Source organism: Rhincodon typus, chromosome 35 (assembly GCF_021869965.1).
Source record: "Rhincodon typus isolate 14 chromosome 35, sRhiTyp1.1, whole genome shotgun sequence".
NCBI classification, from domain to species: domain Eukaryota; kingdom Metazoa; phylum Chordata; class Chondrichthyes; order Orectolobiformes; family Rhincodontidae; genus Rhincodon; species Rhincodon typus.
This window is the reverse complement of record NC_063366.1, coordinates 954,928-966,180: the sequence shown is the minus strand read 5'-3', so window position 1 is coordinate 966,180 and position 11,253 is coordinate 954,928. Positions and strand designations below refer to the sequence as shown.

Here is an 11,253-nt window from a genome sequence, read left to right as displayed (position 1 = left end):
GGTGTCAGTAACAGCGGACTCTCACCCAGAATCTACAGTGAGTGTCTCTCCCTGACAGTGTGAAGGGGTTAATGCTAATGATTCTCTCTCAGCCTTTATCCACTCAGAGTTTCACACTCAGTCTCTCTTTCTCTCTCTGTCTCTATCCCTGCCATGCCCCCTCTCCCTGGCATTCCCCCACCAGTGACTGCACCTGATGAAGGGGCTGCGCTCCAAAAGCTTGTCTGATTCCAAGTAAAGACTATAACCTGGTGTCATGTGACTTCTGACTTTGTTCACTCCAGTACAACACCAGCACATCCACATCATCACTTTCTTCAAGCTAGAGGGATGGCCATGAGTAGCTGCATTTGCCCCAGTTTTGCCTGTCTCTTTGTGGGTTATGTGGAATATTCCTTGTTCTAGTCCTACTCCTGCCCCCAACCACAACTCTTTCTCTGGTATAGCAATGATCCTATCAGTGCTGCTTCCCTCTTTCGTCCAGAATTGGAAAAGTTTATCCATTTTGCTTCCAATTTCCACTCCACTCTGGTCTTCTTCATCTGGTCCATCTCTGACTCCTCCCTTCCCTTTCTCAATTTTTCTGTTTCCATTTTTGGGGATGGGCTGGCCACCAATATCCATTACAAACCAATCGACTCCCACTGTTACCTTGACTATACATCCCCATATCCTGCTTCCAGCAAAGACTCTATTCCATTCTCCCAATTCCTCCGTCTCCATTGCATCTGTTCTGAATGACGACAGCTTTGATAAGAGGGCTTCGGAAATGTCCACCCTCTTCCTCAACCAACAATTCACCAGTACCATAGTTGACAGGGCCGTCAGTTTGGTCCAACCTATCTCCTGAAATTTAGCCCTCAACCCCTCTTTTCCCTCCCACAATAGCGACTGGGATCCTTTGTCCTCACCTACCATACCACCAGCATCCACATCCAGAGGATCATTAGCCACTGTTTCTGCCACCTCCAGCAGGATACCACCACCAAACACATGCTCCCCTCCACCTCCCTTGTCAGCCTTCAGCAAGGACCGTTTGCTCTGTGACACCCTGATCCACTCCTCCTTCACTCCCAACAAACCCAAGCCCCACAGCACCTTCCCCTGTACCTGGCGAAGGTGCAACACCTGCCCATTTACCTCCTCCCTCCCCAGTATCCAAGGGCCCAAACATAGCTTCCAGGTGAAGCAACACTTCACCTGCACTTCCCAGAATCTAGTCTAATGCATTCGCTGCTCACAATGTGGTCTCCTCTACTCTGGGGAAACGAAGCGTAGAGTGGGTGACTACTTCATAGAACATCTATGTTCTGTCCACAAAAAAGACACTGTGCTTCCAGTTGCCTGCCACTTCAACATATCACCTTGCTCCCTGGCCAACATCTCTGTCTCATGCTGGCTGCAGTGTTCCAGCGAAGCTCAGCGCAAGCTGGAAGAACAACACCTCATTTTCCACTTGGGGACTCTGCAGCCCTCTGGACTTACTATTGAGTTCAATAATTTTAGGGCTTGAGACACCATCTCCCATGTCCTTACCCCAATCCGCAAACACCAGGCATATTATCGTATGCTCTGCTGTTACACACAAGCCATTGTCACCCACTAATAGTCCCCATGAGTAGCTATTCATTCTCCCATACTGACCTTTACCCACACCTTTTTCTGTCCAACTGTTTCTCGCTCTCTTTAGGCACTAGCTCCATAGAGCCATGTCTATTGTTTACTCCCCACATCCCTCCCCCAACTCCATCTTCTGTATAAAAATAATTTTTTCCTAGCTGCTATCAGTTCTGAAGAAGGGTCACTGGATCCGAAATATTAACTCTGATTTTTCTCCACAGATGCTGCTAGAGATGCTGAGCTATTCCAGCAATTTATGTTTTTGTTTTCGATTGGGCCAGGTTGCTTTTTGGGACACTGTCTCAGTCTGGTTCACAATGTTAGAGAGTGGCAGACTTACACTCTTACAGCACTTTTCACCACCTTCATGCAACCCATGTAACTGGATATGATGTAATGAAAGCCAGCTAATTAAAAAATTTTAGTGATGAATGATCACTCATATGATAGAATTTTATATTATGTTTGAAAGTGAAGTATTTCATTCTGAAACAAGGGTATTAAATTTGAATAAGGAAAATTATGAAGGAATGAGGCATAAATTAGCAGTGGTGGATTGAGAAAATGGGTTAAAAGCATGACTGCAAAGAGGCAATGGATGAGTCTTTGAAGAACTATTACGTGGCTTATAACAACAATACATTGCATCAAGGTGAAAAAACTCAGAACAACAACAGTCAACCATGGCTAACAAAGTTCGGGATTGTTCAAGATTAAATGAAAAGGCCTATAGAGTTGCTGTAATAGCTGTAATTCTGAGGATTGGGAGGTTTATAAAATGTGACAAAGGAGGACCAAAAATCTGATAAAGGAAAGGCAAGTAGAATATGAATGCAATCTAGCAAAAAAACATAAAAATAACCTATATAGATAAGTAGGAAGCAAACACTTGCCATTATAGGCAGAATCAGGAGAATTTATAATGGAGAATGTAGAAATACCTAAATAATTACCTTGCATCTATTTTCCCTAGAGCCAAATCACTAAGGAAAATGAAGAGTTGAAGAAAATTAGGCCAATAAGAAAATTGTACTGAAGAAATTAATGAGGCTGAAAACTGATAAATCATCAGGATCCATATCAACAGAGTTGAGGTGGAGAGGGTAAAGAGTGTGAAGGTCCTAGGAGTGACAATAACCAACAATCTGTCCTGGACTTCCCTTGTAGGTGCAACGGTCAAGAAGGCACAACAATGGCTGTTCTTCCTCAGGAAGCTTAGAAAATTCAGCATGTCTGTAAGGACCTTCGCCAACATTTACAGATGCGCCATAGAAAGTATTCAATCTGGGTGCATAGCAACTTGGTAGGGCAATTGCTCTGCCAAGGATCGTAAGAAACAAAGATAGCCCAGACCATCATGAAAGCCAGCTTCCCATCCGTGGACTTCAAAATTGATAAAGGGGATTCAATAGATATAGTATACTTAGATAGCCAGAAGGTTTTTGATAAGGATCCCCATAGGAGGTTGGTTATAAAAATTAAAGCAGATGGGATAGGAGGTAATGGACTAACATGATTGGCTAACAGACAGAAAACAGGCAGTAGGAATAAAAGGGTCATTTTCACATTTGCAGGCTATGACGAGTGGGACACCATAGCATCAGTATTTGGAGCCCAGCTAATCATAACTTATACAAATTATTTGGATTTAGAGGCTAAATTAATATTTCTAAATTTGTGGATGATACAAATCAAAGTGGGGATGTGTGTCATGAGGAAGATGTAAAGCAGCTTCAGGAGAATTTGAACAGACTTGGTGGGTGAGCAAGAGCGTGACAGATGGAATATAATGTAGAAAAATGTAAAGTTATCCACTTTGAAAGGAGGAACAGATGTCCAAAATATTTCTTAAAAAGTAAGAGGTTACAAAATGTAGATGTATTAAGGGACCAGAGAGTCCTTGATGATAAGTCACCAAAGACTAACATGCAGGTGCAGAAGCTGTTAACCCACTTCACAGTTCTTAGCTACACACTGTCCCTCAGCAAAAAAATATTCAAAAGTGCATCAGTTTCCACAAATTCATACCTGATAATACACAGCTGTAGCTCAATGTCTCTGAGGCATTTCCATTTCTATCAATTTATCACACTTCTTGTCTGACCTCCAGTGCTGGATAAATAGAAATTTCTCCAAATAAATGTTGGGAAGTTCAAAGCCACTGTTCAGTTGTGAACACAATTCTGCTCCCCAGCTAGTGACTCCCTGGTCACTGAGGCTGAACCACAGTGAATAAAACTTTGGCATCCTACTTGACTCTAAGTGAACTCATCTTCATCAGAGATCCCCCTCTGTAATGTCATTTGACTTTGTCCTTGTCACCAGCTCATCTGCTGCCTGAAGCCCTCATTTGTTTGTTACACCCAGACTTGATTATACTCCATCCTGGCTGGACTTTCATATGCTACCCTAATTGAGGTTGTCCAAAAAAACTTACTGTATCCTAACTTGCCCCAAGCACTGTTTACTACCACTATTGTACTCATGGGTCTATATTGGATCCCACCACAGGAACTCTTTGATTTTAAAACCTCTCCATAGCACCAGTCTTCCCTAATTCTGCAAATTCTTTGTCTCCCACAAACTCCATCCACCCTTCCACATCTTAACCAACTCCCTGGCCTTCCATTGTCCCCCTTCCAATTAGCAGCTATTGCTTTCAGTCATTTGGCCCTACCTTCTGAAATTTACTTCCTAACCTCTCTGTTACATTCACCTTCTTTAAGAAGCTCCATTCACTTTGCCCAAACTTTTATGCTCTGGCCCACCATCTAATGTCTTTTTAATGATGATTTAAAAGTGGAACATTGACTAACACACTTCTGGCATGATTATGCGATGGAGAATGAGATGCTCACACATTCATGGGCAGGAGGTGGGAGAGTTGAAGGAGGAGACAGAGGGAGCTGGTTGTATGGGGCAGAGAATCAAGTGTTATAGGTACAGTAGAGGTCCTGCTGATATTAATGGCAGGGGAAAAGTTAAGGTTGGGTGTGGGTTAGCTGGAGTGCTGAAGTTACAGTCTAATCCTTGCAGCCCCAAGAACCCAGTCCACAACTTTCAGACTGTCAAAACCAGAGGCAACTTCATGAACATATATCAAATTATGAACCAAATCTGAACAGTTTTCCCTCTAATGCTGCCGTTTTGCATGAATTGTGTAGCAATGGAAAATGTTGTAAGCATCACAAACAATTAGGCAATTCACAGAGTCTTCCGTTTAAGATATGCAAGGCCATTTAATCATAAATGGACTTACAATGGCAACAAACTGGCCACTCCTAAACAGGATAAATTAGAGGTAACCTGATTACCAGACACCAGCAACCACCCCCCAATATAGGCTACATGGTTAACCCAGAAGTGAGCACATTCTGAACAGGTTGGGGCCTGATTTCTGTAAGAATTTAACTCACACTCCTCACCCAGTCATTCTGGGATTTGTAAACTGCCTCCAGTGTGTCTGAACCAGAAACAGAGTCATGAGCTGAGAAGTGGAAAGGAGTCATTCAAGGAGAGAAAAGAAGGTAGGTGATTCCATTCTTACTATAGTTTGAGACTGAAAGACCGAATCATTTCAAAAGTCATTCTTTATTTGTAAATTGATACAAGAAAATAAAGCCTCCTTTTTTGTTTCTGACACTTATGCATTACATTGTGAATTAGAATGAGATGAGACATGACTGAAACAGGAAAGCTTGCTTGGTTAACTCTTCACTGGGCCAGATTCTGCTTCTCTGCTGCATACTTAAAATGCAGCTCGCCAACATCATCCTTGGACACCTTTATCCACCCATCTTCACGCATGTGATACACTGAAGAACAAAGAAATTTGGGTTTGTAAATATTGGGTTTTTGTGGATGTGCTTTTTTATTTGACAACTAATGCGGTTGCATCACACAAATTCAGGCAATGACTGTCTCCAATAAGAGACAATCTAACCACTGCTCCTTGACATTCAATGGTGTTACCATCACTGAGTCCCCCACTATCAACATCCTGGGACTTATTATCCTGAAACTGAGTTGGACTAGGTATATCAGTCTAATATAAATATAAAGTCTAATATAAATACGGTTAAATTTGTCTTTTGTGATATATACATATATATATAATGTGTGCTGCATCTTAAAACCAGAACAAAACCCTGAAATTCCTCCCTAAACTAAAACACCCAGACTCTTATACCAACAGTTTCGTGGCAATTGTATTTGAATAGTTAAACATTCCAGGTTGGTGACAGTGTAAATGATGAATAATCAAAGGGAGGAGGATGCTTGCCACTGGCTAGAGCTTCTGGCAAGATCCTGTGTGCAAGGAATCTTTTACTGTGGGAAGCTCCCCATGTTTCTGGCTGACAAGGAAACTCTCCTACACTTACTGCCTGCCATACACATATCAGAAGGTTTTACAGATCGATAATTACCCTGTTTGGCCATGATATACTTTTCAACTAGAACCTGCATGTTATGTCCCAGGGAATAAGACTTACGGGGAGGTGATGGCCCAGGGGTATTAATCACTGGACTATTAATCCAGAGACCCAAGTTATGTTCTGGAGACCCAGTTTCAAATTCCACCATGGTGGAATTTCAGTTCAATGAAAACTTGGAGTTAAGAGTCTAATTTCGATCATAAATCCATTGTTGATTGTCAAAAAAAACCCATCTGGTTCACTAATGTCCTTTAGGTAAGGAAACTGCCATCCTTACCTGGTCTGGCCTACAAATGACTCCAGACCCACAGCAATGTAGTTGACTCTTAACTGCCCTCTGGGCAATTAGGGATGGTTAATAAATGCTGCCTAGCCAGTGACACCCTCATCTCGTGAATGAATTAAAAAAACCTACAAGACCTCTGACATGCTGTTGCCTACAACCATTTCTTTCAGGTATTTTTCAGGAAATTGTGATTGATGTATACATTCAGCGAATGGACAGTCTGTTTCCAAAATACCAATCTGCTTTTAATCTCTATTTGCATGGCATCAGGAAAGTTCTATATTTCAGATTGTGTTAACCCACAGGAAGAGTTGAATAAGTTCAAGACTGCAGAATGCCTCGCAGTTAAAAGTCTCAAGCTGGGTGAAGTTGGATATGTACTGGGGATGTAAGACAAGCATTACTCCACTCACTGAGGATATTCAGCTCTGCTGGGATCAATAGAACTGAACAGTGCACGAGCAGCTATAATGGGCAATCAATGTGATAACAACCATTTTGAATCCTGCAATGAACAATTTAATCCACACCATTCCACTTTGGAAAAGAGAACATAAGAACTAGGAGCAGGAGTAGGCCATTCAGTCCCTCGGACCTGTTCCACCATTTCATACGATCATGGGTGATCTCATCTTGACCTCAATTCCACTTTCCTGCCCGGTCTCTATAACCCTTGAACCCATTACTCATTAAAAGTCTGTCTATCTCCTCCTTAAATTTACTCAATGTCCCAGCATTCACTGAACTCTGAGGTAGTGAATTCCACAGATTCATGAACCTTTGAGCGAAGTAATTTTTCATCATCTGTGTTTAAAATTTGCCATCCCTTATCTGAAAACTATCACCACCTGACAAGGAGATATATGTGGTGCCTGATTTGCTGCCTTAGATTTTGTTTGTGACTCGATCTATGGTTGATGGAGTATGCACTGAGTTCCCTTTCAGGAAAGAGTCAGACTAAATTACAGCATGTGTAGCTGATGTACTGAGGGCAAGTTTTCTTTGTAGCCTCCCTAGGCATCACTGTCACCTAACCAGATATTGGGTAGGAAAGGGTAAGCTTCAGCCCAGAGAGGATATGAGGTCCACTTCTGGAAGAAATGCTGAGCCCAAGTGAACTGCTGTCACAGAAACCAGAAAACATCACAAGAACTCATGAGTTCTTATTTTGCTAAACATAATCAATTGCAACACAATGTGGAGCTGGAGGAACACAGCATGCCAGGGTCTGACCCGAAACATTAGCTTTCCTGCTCCTCTGATGCTGCCTGACCTGCTGTGTTTCTCCAGCTCCATACTGTGCTTTCTCTGACTCCAGCGTCGGCAGTTCTTGCTATCTCTGAATAATCAATTGCAATCTTTTTTTAATGTAAAGGGAAAGTCTTACTGTTGACGAAGCCTCCTGTATATGCATCGCGATGAGTGGCATGGTAAATTGCACGACGGCCCAGATCATATGCCTCTTCCACTGTCAGATCATATCTGTAGCCGCTGTCTACAACACCATAAGCATAAACATTTCCACAACCAGTGGAAAACATATTTCCAGAGAGCCTGGTTCCATTATCATCCACATAGTACAGTCCTGGGCCCTATTTAATAAAAAACATTAATAAAAGCAAATGATTTGCACATTATTCATCAAAAATGCAAAATGACAATGTGAAAATAATCAATGTTGGACATTATAAAAATAAACATAGTTTGTTTCAGTGCTAAGGATAACATTGGCTCCTTGTGAAAAACTGAGGAGAATGTGCAAAGATATGGCATACGCAATGCAATGTGGGTAAATGTGAGGTTGTGTACTTTGGTAGGAAGAATAGTAGGAAGAGGTGAGGACTATTTTCTAAATGGGAAATGATTCAGAATCCGAAAGTCTGAGCAGTCCTAGTTCAGGATTCTCTAAGGTTAACATGCTCCTTTTGTGACATCAGGACATCCCAAAATATTGTGCAACCATTGGAAATGTAGTCTTGGTTATAATCTAGTGAAAACTGCCAACTTGGACCTAGCTACTCCCAGAAATGCTGCAATGGTAATGACCATATAATCTGTTTGACACATCAGAAAGGAGTTAGAAATACAAGAAAACAGCAGAGGAAACTTCCTTACACTTCTTCAAACAGGTTTGCAGGATCTTTTGCAGATGGCATCTCAGTTTAACCTCTCATCTAAAAGAGAGGAGCACTGACTGTGCAGCACTCCTTCAGTCTTGCAATGAAGTAGAATATCATTGAACCTTGAGATAAAACAGCTATTAACTGAACAAAGCCGACAGCTCTAAACAGGAATTGTTTCTTTATAACTTTCACCCAATTTCTTATCATTACTTAATAATTACCCTGCTCCTACACAGAAGAATTGCTTTTGCTCTTCTAAGTTTATCAAATAATTTTTAGCTAAGTAATTAAACCACTTTGCAAAGCTTTCCACAGATGAATTAAACTGTCCCTTTCTCAAACAGTCAAGGATGTTAACATTTGCTGCTTTCTTTCTGCATTTAGTGAGTCAGCTGTGAGTCAGAAGATTGTGCGTTTGAGACCCATACCGTGGGCTTGAGCACATAGCTTAAATTGTTTGGTACGTGAGGTTGTAAAAGGATATTCAGTCAAGGTAATTGGATAGGGATAATGAAGATCAGCAATTGAAATATGGAAAAGTATTTGAGGCATCAAGGAATGTTGGATTTAAAATGATACTGTACCTTCTTATCCCAGCCGCAGATCATGCTCCCCATTGACAAACCCATCCCTCTGTATTCACACATCATATTACTCAGCAATTTGGAAGCAGCGGATACTGAGATGCGTTGCTTATTTCTCAATTTGTATAGCCTGTTGAAATATTATTTTAGCATTGATTTTAGAAGATTTAAAATCTGTTGACTGACTATGATCAGAAGTTCATTATCGAGGAAAGCAATACCTCACGAAAATCAAAATGTGTAGCCCTTGAAAGCAATGGAGAAATGAATGGAGGACCTATCATTAGGCAGAAAATCAGTACATCTTAAATTTATGACAATTAGTCATGATCTCTTCCACAAGTGAGGAAGGGTCACTGAACTTGAAATTTTAACTCTGCATTCTTCCCACAGATGCTGCCAGACCCTTTCTCCATCAAGTTCTGTTTGTGTTTCAGATCTCCTGCACCTACAGTTCGATGTTTTATTTTACTTCGCGTGGATCCTTCACAAATTTCAAGATGTCTATCTAAGTTTCACCCACGTTTATCATGGTGAGAGAAAACTGCCCTTGGGTGACTGTCTATGTGGAGTCTGCATGTTTTCTCTGTGTCTGTATGAATCTCCTCCAGGTACTCCAGTTTCCTCCCATAGATGTGCAGGTTATGTGGATTGGCTATGGGAAATGGAGGGTTACAGGGATAGGATCTGGATGGGATGCTCTTTGGAGGGTTGGTGTGGACTCAATGGGCTGAATGGCTTCTTTCTGCCCTGCAGGGATTCTACATTAGAAGGATGATATCAGTCCAGTCACCGATTGTACAGTCTGCTTGATTTTCATTCCCATTAACTTTGAAAGAAATTTGTGTCTTGCTGAAAAAGAGACACATCTTGGCAGACCTTTCCATCTTTAAATATGGAAACTAGGAGCAGTGATAGGCCATTCGGGCTTTCAAGCCCTCTCTGTCATTCAATAGGATCATGGGTGATCATCCATCTCAGTCCCCTGTTCCTGCTTTCTCCCCAAATCCTTTGATGCCTTTAGCCCCGAGTGTTATATACAAATCTTTCTTGAAATCATATATACCTTGTCCTCATCAGGACAATTTGCAAGAATCAAAGTAAAAGGGAAAAACAAGTTTTACCATAATCCAAAAAGCTTTGACAAAACGTGTATTTTTTCAGCACTGCTCAAGTCCTGTATTAGTAACTAACGTAGGCAGGGATGAACAACCACAGGCAACTTAATAATGTTCACATTATACTATTAGTAGAAGTCCAACAATATCCTATGGTTTTTCTTATCTAACTCTAAATATCTATTACATATTAAAAACTGAGAAGGAGAAACATTTATGGTTTTACCTGCACTGCTTGGACAGCAATCTCTCCCAGTATTGACAATCAGCAGCACTTCCCGACATGGTGCCCAGCAGATAAGGGTTTATTTCAATCACTTTGTTTGCATCCACAGAAGCTGTGTAATACACAACAATTAATACTTCTATCAATTTGTCTTCACAGGTTTCTGACAGATGAGAAATCAGAATATCATGGTGTGACCTGTCAGCGATTACTGATGGGGAAGGAGCCAGTTTACTGGCTGCATGTGCTTTCGTTATTTATGGTAGATTGTAAAGACTACATCTTTTTTATTTTTGCATCTTTAAAAATTGTGATCTGAAACAAAAAAAAACCCAGCATTTTAACGGAATGCTGCATGGTTTGAACAGCAAGTAACCTGATCCTCTTGGCAAGCATTGTGTAAACAATGCCTTGAACAAGTAGTCATTGAAGTGTAGGCTGCAGATTAACTGGAACCCAGGGATTCTGTATTCAGACAGAGCTTTGATTGACAACAAAATGTTGATTGGTCTATGGACTAGTGACCAGTTATCAATGGCAAAGGTCTTTTGCCTGACAACCAGATTGATTCTAAGGTAACTGAACAGCTTGGGGCTGGTAACAAGAGGGGATTTGATATCCAGCCAGGATAGGAACTAGGTTTCTGTTCTCTGCAGAGTTAACCCATACGACCCTGAAGAAAACCAATTTTTCGTTTCTTCAGCAGTTGCTGTAAGGTGTGAGTTTTAATTGATAAGACAAAGACAATTTTTAAGATAACCAGCCACCCTGTGCCTCTTACAAACCAGTGGAAGCATTTACAAAAGGAAGTCGATGAAGAAACCTTCAGATCAGCGAAATTTGACCCAGCAGATCTTGTG

General features: G+C 41.2%; 1 pseudogene; it reads right to left on the bottom strand.

Annotated features, from left to right (window-relative positions):
* Positions 1–5,192: 5,192 nt before the first annotated feature.
* LOC109926014 overlaps positions 5,193–11,253 on the bottom strand; it is a 33,997-nt pseudogene continuing 27,936 nt past the window's right edge.